Genomic DNA, 17,301 nt, shown 5'->3' with positions numbered 1-17,301 from the left:
CATTGATCTGCACCTTTTAATATATCTAAATGATAGGCTCTGACCTGCACCTTGATATCAAAAGTGCATCTTGACCTGAGTAGCTGTATGGCTCTAGCATGGGATCTAAATAACAGGTTCCCACTGAAACAAGGGGAAGCCATGGGTTTTGATATGTAAACGAATTTCCTTTCCCAGCTCTGAAGATGGTGAGATCATGCCAGGAGCTGCTTAGCTGCTATCAGGCAGATGCCTTAAGGAAGTGTTTCTCTCTTGCGATTGAGGGGGAGCCATTCGAATCAAAGGAATGGCATTGGCATAGCCATTTGGGTCCCTACTCTAGCAGAAACATTTGGTGAGATCAAAACATGGACCTAAGATGTGAAATACACTTCAAACAGTTTCAGACTGATTGCCCTTTGTCTAGAGACCCTGTTAAACCCTTAAAAGGGCTGCTAAATTTAGGGATGTGCTGCTGCCAGCCACTCTCAGCTGCCTCCCTCACCCAGGTCTCTGGTCATTTTGCAGCCAACATCTATGTCAGTTTGAAGTCAGAGTCGCTCTGACCTGGTCTGCTAAGCCTTAAATATTAAGCAGACTTACAAACCCTCACACAAATTGGACTTCCCAAGATAGAACCTCTACTTCAGGTGAGTATTACCATAAGAAAAGCCTATTATCTATCCCACATCTACCTGAGCCTTCTATGAATGCATGTGCGTATGTGTCTCTGTGTGTTTGAACCCCTTTCCAATAAAAGAGTCATTGATTGTACTTAGAGCCTCTGCCTTGTTTCTGGATTTCTAGTTCCTGGTATCCAGATCGAAGGGGCGAATCCTGAGGTCTAGTAACAGGCCTCCTCTTGTGACCTTGTGCTAATTAAATTCCCCATTGATAATTTGGTCACTGTTCACTGTTACAGTAGAAAGGTGGTATGTAAATAAACCTGACTTGCCTCATAAAATTCACTGAACGGCTCTCACTAAAGACAAAGGTCTGTGTCCCATTATGTCTAAGCCCCTTAGTGGCTTCCATCTTAATGGGACAGTGAATCCATGTTGGTTTTAATTTGACTGTCCAAGGCATTGAATTTATTGGGGGGGGGGGGGGAGAGTTCATTAAAAAGTTTGGGGTGGATTTAATGCTCCCCTGCCCTGACCTCCGTTACTTTAAGGATAAATTCTCAGTGGGGAGGAATAACTAACTCTCTTTGCAAGACAGCCATATGTGAACACGATGCCCAACTCTAAAACCCCATGGAAAGTGCATAGGCTTCTTCTGTACCTTCTCAGTTAGTTCCAGGTCGTCATCTGATTCTATGAGATCCATGTTTCTGTAGCCATGCCAGTAAGATCCCAGTGGCAAATGTGAGTCATCCTCCAATCCGCATTCAACATCCAAATGGGCTGCTTTGACTCCGTAGGTCAGAGAAAACCTGTCCATTTGAACAAAGAGTAGAAAGATGAGCTGATGCCCCTTTTCCATATTGCGTCTTTTCTCCTAAGGCCAAGAACCTCTTGCATAAAAGTGTCTCAGACTCACTTGGCTCCCTTCCTCTGGGTCAGAAAGAATTGTCTGGTTCAGGATCGCCGTCTCTTCTTCATTTCGCATGATGCCTTTGTCATTCATCTTAAGGCCAGACAATTTTGGGGAGGGACCTTTCTTCTTTCCAAGTCCTTTGTCTGGATAAGATTTTTGTTTTAAGTATAAGAACAGTCTAACAAATAAATACAATTTTACCTGAGCAAATTAAGTGAAACTCAGAAGAAGCATCATAGGATATTTCAGGCAGAACTCTCTTCATGCATGTAACCTTTTAACAGGTTCGCTAGTGGTCAAGTTGAAGGCAGTTCTTCATTTGTCTGTGTTCAAAGGATGTTTGTCATAGGCCACCTCCACCGTATGACTGTGGATGAAAAAGCCCACCAGCCTACATGCCTCAGAAAAGAAATTGAGGGCACCTTCCTGGCAGGATTTTTCTTGAACTGCCTCCCAAATAATATGTCTTCTGTGAAAGATTACAAGCCTTGTGTTTTTTAAGGAGCCAAACTGTCTCTAAGAATGGCCATGAAAGAGGTTCATACATTACTGCATGAGGTTGAAAAAGTGGAAGGAGACACAGTTTTCTCCTTCTCTCTTCTTGCTTGATCTTGGGGTCATTTAGTGGAGATGGGAAATTCAGGACAGACAACTGCAAAACGAAAACCACATTTCACACAGTTCATGTAAACTTTGACAGACTGTGACTTCCATATTATTGGGGCATTGGATTTCAACAACAATTATGATAATTAGCTTCTTATTCCCCAAACCACAGAGTTTTCTGAAATCTGAAAGACTGTGTTTATCACACGGAGGTTTTTGCAGCTCTTTGCAGCTCAGATCCGAAGCCACTGCAGGTCAAACGATGCGAATCCACGGGAAAATGTGAGTGTCATCACACAGGATTCCTTTCTATGGGGGCTCCTTCCATGGGGCTTCCGCAGTGGTTCCAAAGTGACCCCTCATTTTGGTGAAATAGGTAACAAGCGAATGCTCAGAAATTGCTTCCAAGCTCACTCTGATTCCACTCCGAATTGGTCTGGTGTGGAATGCAGCTCTGCTTCTGCTCTGTTTCACCACTGCAAAAACCCCGGTTGCAAATTTCCCATGATGCAGTGCTGCAATTCCCCCCACTTCCTTCCGGTGGTCCTTTCGCTTTCAGGGCAACCAAGGGGGGGGGGGGAATAGGCAGCCAATGGGAGCAGAGGAAGGTCCAGGTAAAGGGAAGGAGGCCACGCCCCTTCAGGAATGGGGAGCCAATGGGAAAATCACATTAGTCCCCATAGACTTCGGTTTTATCAATAAAGAACATTCCTAATACAACGCCGCCCTCTTGTGGATACTCAGGGCACTGCAGCCTCCTTGGGCTTCTCACCAACTTCTATCCTGGATCGCCATCTGGTGGCCACTCTTGGCAATTCACTAATAGCAATTAACCAAATTAAACGGTAGATAAAACAAAAACATGAAACAAGCTAGACAAGGTAACTGTTACATGGAATTGTCATTGGTTGACCAGCCGAACCGAAAGGGTGCTCAACAATGACTCCTTTTCATCCTGGATAGAAGTGACCAGTGCTGTGTCCAGTGGCGTCCTTTCCTGGGCCCAGTGCTATTCAACATCTTTATCAATTATTTGGATGACAGAATTGGGGGCATACTTATCAAATTTGCAGATGACACCAAATTAGGAGGAGTAGCTAATACCCCAAAGGACAAGATCAAAATTCAAAAGGACCTGAATAGACTAGAAAGCTGGGTCAAAGCTAACAAAATGAAAATTAACATGGAGAAATGTAAGGTACTGCATTAAGGGCAGAAAAATGAAATGCACAGATATAGGATTATGGGGGACACCTTGATGAATGAAACTATGTGTGAAAGGGATCTAGGAGTCCAAGTAGACCACAAGTTGAACATGAGTCAACAGTGCGATGTGGCAGCTAAGAAGGCCAATGCGATTTTAGGCTGCATCAATAGAAGTATAGAGCCAAGATCAAGGGAAGTAATAGTACTACTCTATTCTGCTCTGGTCAGGCCCCACATGGAATACTGTGTCCAGTTCTGGGCCCCACAATTCAAAAGGATGTTGAGAAACTGGAGGACACCCAAAGGAGGGCAACTAAAATGGTGAAGGATTTGGAAATCACAATGGGACATCCTCAGTGCTTCAGGCAATGAGCATCAGCTGCCCTCGGTTCGCCTCTGACATCTTCCTCCTCCGTATCTTTAACTTGGGCACCATCCACTTCATAAGGTCCTTTAATTCCTTTATGTCTTCCTCCATTCGATAAACGTCTACCTGGGGTTCTTCTGTGCTGGGGCGGCTATCAAGCAACTCCCCCACTGCCAGGTCCCAGGCTGTCACTCTGCCCCCCGACGGCCTTCCTTTCCCCATTCTGGTGCCAGAAACCCAAATCCTCCAGTGGTGGCGTGGATGGTGTGAGCTTCAGGAGGTTTCCCAGTCTTGGGCTTGGCCCTAGTTCCTCTGAAGAAGGCACCTGCTCCTCCACCACCGGGATCTCCAGAACCACCGGGTTCCCCAAGAACTCTTCTTGTTCCTGGGTCTCCATTGGAGGTAAAACTGTGAGACTTTGCAAACAGTGAGATCTGGAGTCAGTCCTGTGCTCAGAAAATGAAACTCATTTGAAACAAAAGAAGCTTTATTGATGAATCCAGGCAGAAACACCCATTAACACCTTTTTGCAAAGTCTGAAGTCCAAAGGTACTTGCTCAATCCCTCCCTAAGCCAGCCCCCAATTCCCAAGCTAAAGCAACACAAGCGGAGGTTGCATAGATACCAAGGTTGTGTATACTTCCCTTCCCTTCTCCCAGACAGCCTCACCCTGAAGAGGGGTCTTCCCAAGCCAGCTTCACTCCTCCTTGAGAACCATCTACAGCTGCAACCCCAGCCCCTCTCCAAACGCCCTGCTTAATCTAAAAGCCACTCCATCTGCCCTTCTATCATTTTCCATTATGGGCTTTCTATAACCCATCACTCTACACTGTCTACTATGGACTGCAACTATAACTCCTACTTTAATAACCAAACCCTAATATTTTTACCCTTTATGACAGAACTCTGACACACAATGGGCCAGTCTCAATCCTTCAGGGACACACCACCAGTTTGAAGAGACAATTCTCCCATCTCAATCATTCAGGCAAGGAGCATAAGCCTGAGGTTGCAATGGGTCAGTCTAAATCTTTCAGGTAAAGAGCACCACCCTGAAGTCACAATAGTACTCTCTCAATGCTTCAGGCAAGGAACCTCAGGCTGAGATCACAATGGGCCAGTCTCAGTGTTTCAGGCAAGCAGCATCAGCCTCAGGTTGCAATGGTCACATCTCAAACCTTCAGATAAGCAGTATTAGCCTAAATTCACAATGGTCCCATCTCATTGCTGCAGGCAAGGAGCATCAGCCTGAGGTCGCAATGGGCCAGTCTCATTCAGGTAAGGAGCACCAGCCTGAAGTCATATTATATCATGAATACCTTTATTATGCATCTATTCATTTAGGGATTCATGTCATAAGGGTTATAGGTTTAGGTTTAGGTTAGAGTTAAGATAGATGGGATTTATGGTGGGTTAAAATAACATGTTTTAATATGTGCTTTAATAGAATATACTAGAAAGAGGTAGAGAGATCATGGCTAAAGAATGTGCTTCTTTGCTAGGATTGGAATGTGTGGGAATCACTCTTCTAACAGAGGCTTGAGTTTAAAAGACTGGTCTCTGGAAAAGGACGGGAAACATAGAGAGTTATGGATATTTTTATATTATATTATGTTGCTATGGGTTTAGGCATATTATATTTTCATGTGGTATCATATTATGTGGAGATTGATAGGGTTTTATATTATAGATAGCTATATATATTGCTAAGCCATAATGTAAATTAAAACCGTTGTGTGGCTGAGTTCTGTGGTCCAAGGCCACAGGTGCAGTGGTTGAGAAAAGGCACATGAGAGCTTCATTGCTTTTAGGAAAGCTGCCAGAATCCCGGATGGGAGGACACTGCACCTAAAAGGGCGGGAGAACGCTGTGCGGGAAAGGGCTACCCGATTAATTAGCTTCATTGGTAAATGGAGTGAGGTGGATGCATATGGTTATAAAAGGGATATGTTTATACCTTCTTTAATTCCTGACAAAAAAGTCACTTCCATTACTTCTTCTTCAATAAAAGCTATTCCTTTTTCAAAGTACTGCCTTTTGTGTTGCAAGATGGGCTGCAATTAGGACCCTGACAGATATCTCTCTCCCCTTCCATTCACCCTTCTATCCCAAAAGGGCTGGAGAGCATACCAAACCAACCATGTGTAATGCCAGGTCAGTCAAAAATACAACGCAGATAGTCTAGGATCTCCTACTGGACGAAGAGGCTGACCTGGCTTGTTTCATGGAGACCTGGCTGGGTGATGATAGCTCAGCCACCTGGGATCAGGCCTTACCAGCCGGGTTCTCCATCAGTGAGCAGGTAAGGGGACATCGCTTTGGTCCATAAAGACAATCTTGCCTTGAGCAGGATACCTATCCATATGATCGACCACATCAAATGTATTTGCCTCAGCTTAAAGACTAGGCGAAGTCTAGGGATTCTGTTGGTTTAATGTCCACCCCGTTCCTTAACAGACTCCCTAGCGGAGCTGACATAACTGGTCTCTGAGATGCTGCTGGAGTCACCTAGGCTTTTGGTCCTGGGCGACCTCAACATCCCCCTCGAGGCCCCTCCTCAACATGCGCAGGATTTGCAAGGGCCTCTCTGCTGCTGCTGCTTATTCCACTGGTGGCCTTTGCGGGAAAGGAAGGTATGCGCTGGGGATTCAGCAGTCTTCCCTTCTTTCTTCCTTTGAGGAGACTCCAGGCGAGCCCAAGGTGCAGAGCTGGACTCAGGAGGAAAAGGCAGGAAAGGAAGGCTCTGCTTTGGAAATAAAGCTCTCTCTGTGTATCTTCTATGTTTGTGTTTGTGTGTGTTTGCCTCTGCTGTTCTTATGGCTGGGAATGGAACAGAAAACTGAGGAGGGAATAAAGGGTCAGTTTAGCACAAATTCACAACTTATGTGCATTTAAGAGTCCAGTGTGTTGAAATAGTAAAGAACTTTATTGAGAACACAGAGTCAAAAATTCAGTGGTTAAGCCAGAACTGCCCATTCCAAGCAAACAATACATTAAAACCCCAAACACCTAAAACTGCTCCCTCTTCCAAGCCTAGCTCCCCCTTCCAATTCCTACAGTCTCTGCCCCACAGGTAACAAGCCCCCCTTTGCCATCCCTAGAAACTAGCCCTTTCTGTTAATACCAGCCTCCGACTTTCTTCAGCCAACATCCCACACAATGCAAAAGCTATCATTCCCATAAATATTCTAGACAGCTGCAACAAATCCCAGCCCCTCATCTAGCTAACCTATACCATGACCCACAATCCCCAGCCAAATAGACAACCCATAGCAACTATCTATACTATTAGCAAATAAAACCTAAACTTAACAAAATACAACTTTAAAACAAACATACATATGGACAGAGAAACCTTACAAACAAAATCAGAAGGGCCTTTTCTTAGCACCGTTGGATTGAAAATATTTTATATTCCTTACTGACAAAAATAATGTTAGTTTACTGCTGAGATTTGTGTGGCTTCGCTCCAGTGTGGACTCTCTGATGTGTCACTAGCCTTGACCTCTGAGAAAAACATTTCCCACAATGCTGGCATTTGTATGGCTTTTCTCCTGTGTGGACTCTCTGATGTGTCACTAGGCTTGACCTCTGAGAAAAACCTTTCCCACAATGCTGGCATTTGTATGGCTTCTCTCCTGTGTGGACTCTCTGATGTGTCACTAGGACTGACTTCTGAGAAAAACATTTGCCACAATGCTGGCATTTGTATGGCTTCTCTCCTGTGTGGCCTCTCTGATGTGTCACTAGGTCTGACTTCTGAGAAAGACATTTCCCACAATGCTGGCATTTGTATGGCTTCTCTCCTGTGTGACCTCTCTGATGTATCACTAGGTGTGACTTCATAGAAAAACATTTCCCACAATGCTGGCATTTGTATGGCTTCTCTCCTGTGTGGACTCTCTGATGTGTCACTAGGACTGACTTCTGAGAAAAACATTTCCCACAATGCTGGCATTTGTATGGCTTCTCTCCTGTGTGGACTCTCTGATGTCTCACTAGGTGTGACCTCCGAGGAAAACATTTACCACAACGCTGGCATTTGTATGGCTTCTCTCCTGTATGGACCCTTCGATGCATGACAAGGATTGACTTGTAAGCAAAATGTCTCCCACAATGGTGGCATTTATGTGACTTCTTTCTTGTGTGGATTCTCTCATGACTCAAATCTTTTTCTGTAAAGAAGCACAGTGACAGATAAGACTGAAAATCAGCGTTAAGAGAGGAGGGTGTTACCCATGATTTAGCCCTCATGAACCCCTCCTTATTAGAGATTAAATTAAGAGAGTTTCTGTTAGTTACCCAAGCATGACCGTACTACTTATGCCCCTAAATCCATGGAACAATTGTATCCTTATTTATAGGAGTTAACAAAGAAGAGATTGGAGGGAGACTTAAGGGAATCACTGGAAGCAGATAGTGAGAAAAAGGAATGTTGCAAAAATATTCTATTAAACATGTGGAGAAATAGTTCGATTGACAAGTGGCTTTATATCCTGTGAGACTGCCATAAAGTCCTGAGTCAGAGACCAAGGCATGATGGAAGCTAACTGCAGAGGTCCTTTCATGCTGTGTGGCACCAGGAGATGACTCACAACCAATACAGTATACAGCTCACATGTGGATTGGTGTGGATTAGAGTTGTGTGTACAAGGGATGGTGAAGTTGATGGAAGTCGGAGAGGAGAGCTTGCAAATAATTGTATTATTAGGAGCAGGTAACTGTTAAAGTTGCCAGATATTGTGCATCTGCGATTATTTGTAGCAGATTTTTTTTGGAACAGATGTAGAAACACCCATGTAATATCTTGAAATAATTATGACCAAGAGTCAGGCTATTACATTTTTATACAACTTCCATTTTGGAATTAATAGGATTGTATACGGTGTTTTCTGCACTATATCCATTTGACTGTTCTGTTTTATATGAATCATTTTAGAAGTTTGAAGTTAATGAGTAGGTTGCCACTATAAACACTATAAACACGCCATGTGCAGCTTGTATTCTGCTTGAAATGTTATATAACTCAGCTTGGTAGATACTCGATTAGGATACAACTTTCTAAGCAACCGTGCCAAAGCGACTATTTTAAGTCTATATTTCTCAAAGTTATTTGGGACAATTTTTACCTGCCAGGTTTAGGATTTCATTTTATGGATTGATGTTTACCCTTATTGCTACAATACAAATTACTTCTTGTGATGCTTTGTCTGTTTTTCAAGCTAGGCGATCCTGGCTTTGCTCCTGCCTTCCCCTCCTGGATCCCAGAGGCCTGATCCCCTTCCTTTTCTCCCTCCACTCTCCAACCCTGCCTCTTGCCCATCTGCACTGCTTTACCATTTGACCTTCAGCATCTCTTCCCTGCCTTTCTGTTTTTCACATTGCCTCCATCTCTCTATCACAGACACCCACAGAGTGTGATGCACAAAAGGGACACTTTGAGGCTCATTTCTTGAGAAAGGCAAGACAATCATTATACAACTAATGCATTAGGAAAGGCAGAACAAGGAGTCTGGGACCTGGTTTCTGGTGTTAGTGAGGGTCAAGTGTGAGGGATGAACCTTAAAACAACCTTAAGGCATCTCTAAGACAGAGATGGACTACTGTTCGGAAGTGGGGTGGTCACATTGGACCCCAGGGGATCTCAGGGGAAACCCCAAATTGTGTTGCCTAAAAATATGGTATAATGTTTTGCCCCTCAATATCCCACAGCACCCCTTTGTGGAAGTGGAGGCCATTTTGCCACTCTTGGGCCCTCTCTGATCCATTGCAGGGCCAAGGGAGGCCTTTTTCCCATGAAGCCTCTCCAGAGCCTCAAAAGGCTGGAAGAGGGGCCACAAAAGCCAAGAAACTTGCTCAGGAAAGGGCTGAGGACCATTTAGGGGCAAAAAGCATTAATCTCCATGGCTCCTTACCACAAAATTCCAGAATTGGCAGTTTAGGATTGGATATTGAGAATCCTTACAAAGTGGAGAACAATAGTGCCTCACTAAAACTAGAAATTCCAAGATTCCACAGGAAGTTGTTATGACAATTAAATTACGTGTGAAAGGGAACTAGGAATGGTAGTAGAGCACAAGTTGAACATGTGTCAACAGTGTGATGCAGCAGCTAAAAAGGCCAATGTGATCCTAGGCTGTATCAATAGGAGTATAGTGTCAAGATCAAGGGAAGTAATAGTTCCACTCTATTCTGTTTTGGTCAGAGCTCACTTGCAATGATCCTGTGTCCAGTTCTGGGCACCACAATTCAAACAGAAGTTGAGAAACTGGAGCATGTCCAGAGGAACGAAACCAAAATGGTGAATGGTCTGGAAACCATGCTCTCTGAGGAATGACTTAGGGAGCTGGGTATGTTTAGCTTGGAGAAGAGAAGGTTAAGAGTTGATATCACAGCCCTGTTCAAGTATTTGAAGAGATACTGAGTATGCAGCATGCTTGCTTTCTGCTGCTCTAAAGCAAAGGACACAGAACAATGGATGCAAGTGTTAGGAAGGATCGAATCAGAGGAATTTAATTAGCTCAAATTTACAAGAGGCGTGTCCTAACAACGCACGCAGCGGATTGGGTCCCTATGTGTATACCAGAGGTCATATAGTCCAACCCCAAGAAACAGAGACTGCAATGTCAATGAGTTGCAAATAAAATATAAACATTTATTAAAGCCACACAACCAAAAAGGGATCACACACACATACGCACATTCAATGCTAAAGCAAGGGAGGGGAAGAGTTGGGGGTAAAGGAGAAAGGATACAGGCACCGTTGAAATATTTACCTTAGGAGTCTTCTCCAAGTGACAGATGTGAGGGATGTTGGTAAGTGAACACGTCAGCGGGGAACAGAAAGCAAGCGGCAACCGCGATGGCTAGGAGCTAAGTTCCAGCGGGCTAAGCTAACAAGAGGCCCGAAAGAGACAGTGGGCTTTGGCTTGCCCAAGTGATTTCAGCAGGGCACAGTGCCCAAGAGAGCTCCGGAGCGATTGTTCAACAGAGTTGAGGTTTGGAACTGTAGCTCACAAAGCCCAAAGGAGGGCTGGAATCTGGGTTTTATTTATACTGTGAAACGTATCCTCAGGCTATAGCTACCTGCGGAACAAAGGTCTTCATGGCTATCTATTGACTAAGACTAAAGTTAAACAATGGATACACAAAAGGGTCTGCCACTTCTTTGGGAGAAGACTACTATGTAGATGGCTGGGTACTTAATACCATCAGTAGGTGAGGCAAACTTCCTTTGTCCTCATTCAGGTTGCCTGCGACAATGGCAACTCCCAGAACTGGTTTTAAAGGTTTAAATCTACCTTTCTGCTTTAGCCATGGCCTACTAGGCTTGTCTGGCTACTTAGTCAGCTCGCTTTAGGGATAATGGCGGCTGTGATGGGATCAGTCAGGGGTCATGATTTTTGATCGCTTGGTACCCAAAATTTATATGAATCCAAACTCGATCACACAAGCCACAGGAAAAAAGGTTCCACCAAAATATTAGGAGGAACTTCCTGACAATAAGAGCTATTCAACAGTGGAATATACTCCATCAGAGCATGGTGGCATCGCATTATGGTTATTATTATTATTATTAATTTCAAATTAATGGACATGGAACAATGGATGCAAGCCACAGGGACAAGAGATTCCACTTAAGCTTTAGGAGGAACTTCCTGATAGTAAGAGCTCTTCAAAAGTGGAATATACTCCCTCAGAGTTTGGTGGAGTCCCTTTCTTTGGAGGTCTTTAAACAGAGGCTGGATGGCCATCTCTTGGGGGTGCTTTCAATGTCTATTCCTGCATGGCAGAAGATTGAACTGGATGGTCCTTGTGGAATATTTCAACTCTTTGATTTTATAATTCTAAAGTGGAATCATAGCACTCTGACAGTGAATTATGAAAGGGCCCTCAGTCTTCAAAGGAAGTGAAATGGATTCAGGTTCCTTACCCACAGAGGCTACATTTCCATAATTCTCCATCATCACATAACTGTACATCAGTCTCTGTTTCTTCGTTAACAGTTTCCATTCCTCCTCAGTGAAATATACAGCCACATCCGCAAAGGTCACCTGCAATAGAAAATAGCCCTGATCCAGAGAGTGACTAAACAAAAGGGGAGGAAAGCACATGGTGCATTGCAAATATTATTTCAACACTTCAGAATTCAGTCCAGGAAATAAACTTTAAATTCTGCAAGAAAGCAAAAAGCTACAGCCTTTGAGATCCAGTTTGTCTCGAATCCTTTCAATATAATATACAATATGATAAACAATATAATTTCGGCCATTTCTGGAATATTATTGATTGATTAACATACTGGCTATTCCAACATGTATATTAGTTTTCATATAGCCATATTTCACCTAATTTCAGAGGCAAATTTCATTGTTAATAAACAGTTCTGGGGATTACTCTGGGCTTGAGGGCCACTGGGCCCACCCTCAATTTAAGCCCAGAGATATTCTTCCATATCATCCAGCATTTCACAGATGGGGAAAGCAACACACATGTGGACAAGCAACACCAGAAGTGGGTCAAGATGGCCAAAGTTGTTAATGATAAAGATCACAGAAGCGAGAAAGGGTACAGCATTTTCCTTTTGGCTCAGACTCCTGGCAAGGGCAAGACCCTGCCCCCTTCTCTCCTCCCCTCTCCCCTATTTTGCATTGATGGGCTGTAGACTCTTTTGAACCTGGAATGCACTTTGCAACAACTGACCTGACCTGAGGAGAAAGGAGGAAATGGGAGGAGGAGAGTGAAATAGGACATTTCCTAAGCCCCTGAAAAAATGAGGAGACAGAGGATTAACCAGGACTCTCTCTGCCAAACTGGGACAGTATCTTCTCCGCTTGCTTTCATGATCCAGCCCAGACACAGATGAAAATAACAGTCAGGATGGCAACTTACCAAAGAGCTGTTAACCCTCGGCAGCCTCTTTCTGTTGGAGCCCAGCTCCGTCTGCTTGGCCTTTGTGTTGGCCATCAGGTGGGCAGGGGGATCCTGGTGGCCCTGCACTTTGGTCACTTCCAGCAAACAATGTCCCAACGCTGTGTACAAGGGGATCGTGATGAAGTTCCTGAGAAAAGAGACCAGGGTAAGGCTTGCAAGAAAGCCTGCAGCAGTCAAAGACACAGAGAAGAGCATCCTGCTGATGACATATGCAGGTAACATATGCCTCCTTTGGGCCGATGTAGAGGTGAGCATCCCCTTCCTCCCTCTGCACCAAACAAAACCCCCTGGACCTAGCACAGACTCACTGCAGTTCCCCTACACAACAGTTACTCCATGCCTTGTGAGAGTAGCTGGGGATCAGGGGATGGGGAATTGGAAAGGGTCCTGACTATGTCCTCATAGCTGGATGTGAAATGAGTGCATTATCTGCTGAAACCTGCAGAGGTCCACAATGCCCTCAGAGGAAGATTTCTTCATTTTGCTTCTGACTACAGAAACACAGCTGGATGCTTCTCTAATACCTCACACCAACACTCTCACCAGGCATGGAATGGCCATGTGGGATGCCTTCCACAACTGTATGGTAGGACCTGGGTCACTGAATGGCCAGTTGTAGTCTGATTCCACTCGGAGCAACACTGGAGCATAGAGGGTTGTGCTGGGTCAGGCTGTCTGGCCTGGTGGTTCCTCATTCTCCCAGTGGCCAAACCAGCAGAACTCTCTATGCTCCAGTGTTGCTCTAGGTGGAATGCGTCTAAAAATGGCCCTTCCCCAGGGAGGCCCTCAGTCAAGAAGGGCAGGAAAGGAGCTCTCTCTTCTCAGGTTGCTCCCCTTCCATGGGATCCAGCCCTTCTCCCAGGATCAGGGGGCACCAGAGGATTGAGCTGATGGAAAGGGAGCACCCAATTCCCATGGCAGCCTTCTGCATGCAGAGAAGTCACAATTCTGATAGTGTCTTTGCCCATGTGGAGAGTGCCCATTTTCCACATTGTTGCCTGTCCATCTTGTCTTGGGAATATCCTGTCCCAGCCACATGCAGACCTAAATCCTAGCCTCTATCTTGTGCCTAACCTGATCAGAGTAGAATCATTGAATCAGTGGGATTTATCTATAAGTTGACTCACCAGTCACTTATGGGTTCAGTGGGTCTGCTCTCTAGGGTTAACCAACAGGATTCCGGACTCCTCAGATTTTTAAATTCAGGAATACAAATTTTTCATGCTGTGTCATCATCACTGATGAGAATTTGACTTCTCTTTCACACAGAGGAGGAGGGGGAGCACCTGCTCTATGTCCCAGGTGGAGAAGCTCTAGCTCTAGGGCTGGATGAGACATGAATTACCTTACAGATCTAATCCATGTCCTCCCATCATCATGGCCTCCTTCCCATTTAGACACTGGCCAAAATAATTACTTTATTTTTGCAGATGAGACTATTTTTCTAAGCTTAACTGCTGTGTTTCCTATGTCAGTCATAGCAGGAGCATGAAGTATGAACCTCCTCCCTCTTCTTGCTAAAGCCACATAGAAATTGAGGCATATACATTTGTGTGCATTGTTTCTGAATGGATCTATTGTTAAAATCACAATTTCTTCATTTTTCCTTGAATATTTTTTAAAAAGATGCAAACTGCTGAATACGTTGCACTTGATATAACAAATATCTATAAATGTATAGGTTTATGACTTGAATATTGCACCCTGGATTATGCTCATTTGGGGTAAGTGAAGACGTATATAAATTCATTTTATAAACCCAGTGAAACTAATATCTCACAAAGTTCTAGTAAACAACACATACCCACACAATTCCCATAAAAAGGACTCACTTGCGCACTGTGTGTCTGAGGTCTGGAAATCTCCCTTCCACCTTCTGGGAAGACAATGCTGTTAGAGAGCGAATTTGGGGCTTTATGCCTGCAAAGCATGGGCTCAGTCTCTCAGCTGCAACCCTTCCATACAATCCTGGACTGTAACATTTAAACAAAGGTCCTCTTTCAGCTCCAGGAATAAAGACCTACCTTCAGTACAAAGACACTGACTTCTTCAGCCCCAGAAAGGCCTCTTCTGCAGTCCTTTATGGCCGGAGCTTCCCTGGGTCAGAGGCCGTCTCCTCAGCCGTAGAGAAGGGTTGCTGTGAGTGCGAAGGAGGAGGAGGTCCACAGGGCTGAGGGAGGGAAGGCAATGGGAAAAGGTCAGTGCCAATGGCCATGGAGGTCAGAAGGTGACAATGCCTAGGAAACTCCTCTGAGTCCCAGCCATTCTAGGAATGAGTGTCAGGAGTTAGTCCAGGGGCTGAGGGGGTCTCCTTTCCCAAAGGGGGAGGCAAGGACCGGTGGACCCTCCCCAGCTAGGGCCCAAAGGGAGGGTCTCTTTCCCCACCTCTCTCTCTCTCAGCCCCCAAAGCCCAGCCTCTCCACTGGTCCTGCCTCCCTTCCTCAGACCCCCACAGGCCCCTTCCTTCCTTCCTTCCTTCCTTCCTTCCCCCCAAAATGGAGGGTCAGAGGCACAAAGGGACACACAACCCTCTTTTTGGCCCAAGGAACCTGGCCTCCTTCTCGCTCTGGAGCCTCAGAGAGAGAAAGAGGAACCTCTGTTCTGTTGGGGCATGTGGAAAGACGTGCTTTGTCCACCACAACCACCTGCAGAGTTGAACCACATCGACAGGACGCCAGGGAGAAGGAATCTGTGGAGATGTCTGCAAAGGTATTCTGGTCAAGAAGGACATATTCCTTCACCACTGCAAACGGCCTTCAACTCCAGGCTTGAGAAATAACTACAGAACAAGCCTTCACTCTTCACGAGGACTTTATCCTTCGTTTGCAATATATATATATACACAGTGTATTGGACAACCATCTCTAATACCCACTATTTACACAACCAACAATAATAACACAACCTGTGACGCAGCCACAGTAACACCAACCACAGAGAGGCAGTTGCTCTCACACACCAACTGTCTCACTCTGTCTCTCAGTGACAGTTAGGAAGGACAGTTGACAGTTGCATCAACATTCCAATGATGCACTGTTCGAATGCTGACACATATAACTGCCACTAAAGCTGTATATAACTTGCACAACAGCTCCACCTAGTGGCGACATCCATGTCATTTCCTGACATGTTCAACTGAGGCTTCAGAGAATGTTCCGGAACATTATTCCCCACAGTCACAAGCAGCACAAAATGGCCTCTGGAACACAAAATGGCTGACAAAAGCAAAAAAGGCCACCAGGACACAAAATGGCTCCTTCTGCCTCAGTGCTTGGCAGTTGGCAGTTTGAGGCCTTCAGGGAACACAAAACAGAGGATGAAAGGGCCCCAAAGTCGAAAGGGACCCCAAACAGGATTTCCAAATTTAAGAACACCTAAACATTTTCCTGATGCTATTGAAAGGAGGAACCTGATCCCCTCCTTAATTACAATCAATAATGAAAGCTATTAATATTAATATTAAGAGTGCCCATCATCCACAACCCAGCTCAGGTCTTGACCGCTCAGGGAGGCCAGTCCAGCTGCAGGTGGCCCTCAGTCCGTCCGTCCGTCCGTCCGTCCTCCTTTCCTTCTGCATTCCTCCTCTTTTCCCCAGCATCAGCCCCTTTTCCAAGAAGGCTGCATCCACACTATAGAAATAAGGCACTTTGGCACCGCTTTAACCGCTCAGTGTTATGGAATCCTGGAATTTTACCTTTGGACACTTAGCTTCTCTGCCAGAGAGCTCTCATGCCACAACAAACTACAAATCCCAGGATTCCATAGGATGGAAACAGGAGAGTTAAAGAAGTTTTGAACTGGATTATTTATGTAGTGCAGATACAGCCTGAGTCAGTTGTAAAAGCATCCAAGTCAAATCTTATCCTGTTAAAATGGTTTTCCTTTTTTAAAATATATGCAGTTTGCTTTTATGTCTAATCCTTCTTCTTCTTCTTCTTCTTGTTTGTTTGTATGTTTGTTTGTTTCATTCTTGGTAATATGAGTTATTCTGGTCTGTCTCCTTCCCTCTTTCCTGAAAATCTATTAATAAGGAAACTGGGGAGACTTTTAAAACCTCCCAAAGGAGCCACTTTTGGCATTGTTTGGGGGACTAGCCTCCTCTTAGAAGCCAAAGCCTAATGTTTGTGAAGAAGAAGAATAAGGCTTGTATTACAACTATCCTCCCCATTTCTGATCCCTTTGAAAACCCATGTTCTCCAGAAGGAGCAGAGCTGTGTAATAAGAAAACCCTCTTAGAAAAGAGAGACAAAAGACACACAAAGAGACACACTTCCTTCCTTTTGGCCCAAGGAGCCTGGCCTCCTTCTGACTCTGGAGCCCCAGGAGAGAAAGAGAAGCCTCTGTTCAACTGAGGCCTCAGAGAAGGTTCTGGAACAACATTCCTCACAGGCACAAGCAGCACAAAATGGCTGCCAGAATACAAAATGGCCACTGGGACACAAAATGGCTGCCTCTGCCTGAGCGCTTGGCAGTTGTCAGTTTGAGGCCTTCCGGGAGAGAGAGAGACTGAGGGAAGAGAGGAAGGAGGTCCTGGAGGGAGGGGGCCTTGGGAGATATAGGGCCTTCCTGAGATATTCAGTGTTCGCTTCCTAACAAAGGGGTTTCTGGCCTCATAAAGGATTTGGGGCAAACTGGATCTGAAAGGCAGAAGTAGCCTTTTCTCTTTCCAA

Source organism: Sceloporus occidentalis, unplaced genomic scaffold, assembly GCF_023333645.1.
Source record: "Sceloporus occidentalis isolate IW3139 unplaced genomic scaffold, rSceOcc1.0.p SCAF_57, whole genome shotgun sequence".
NCBI lineage: Eukaryota > Metazoa > Chordata > Lepidosauria > Squamata > Phrynosomatidae > Sceloporus > Sceloporus occidentalis.
The sequence above is the reverse complement of the archived record's forward strand: the minus strand, read 5'-3'. Positions refer to the sequence as shown.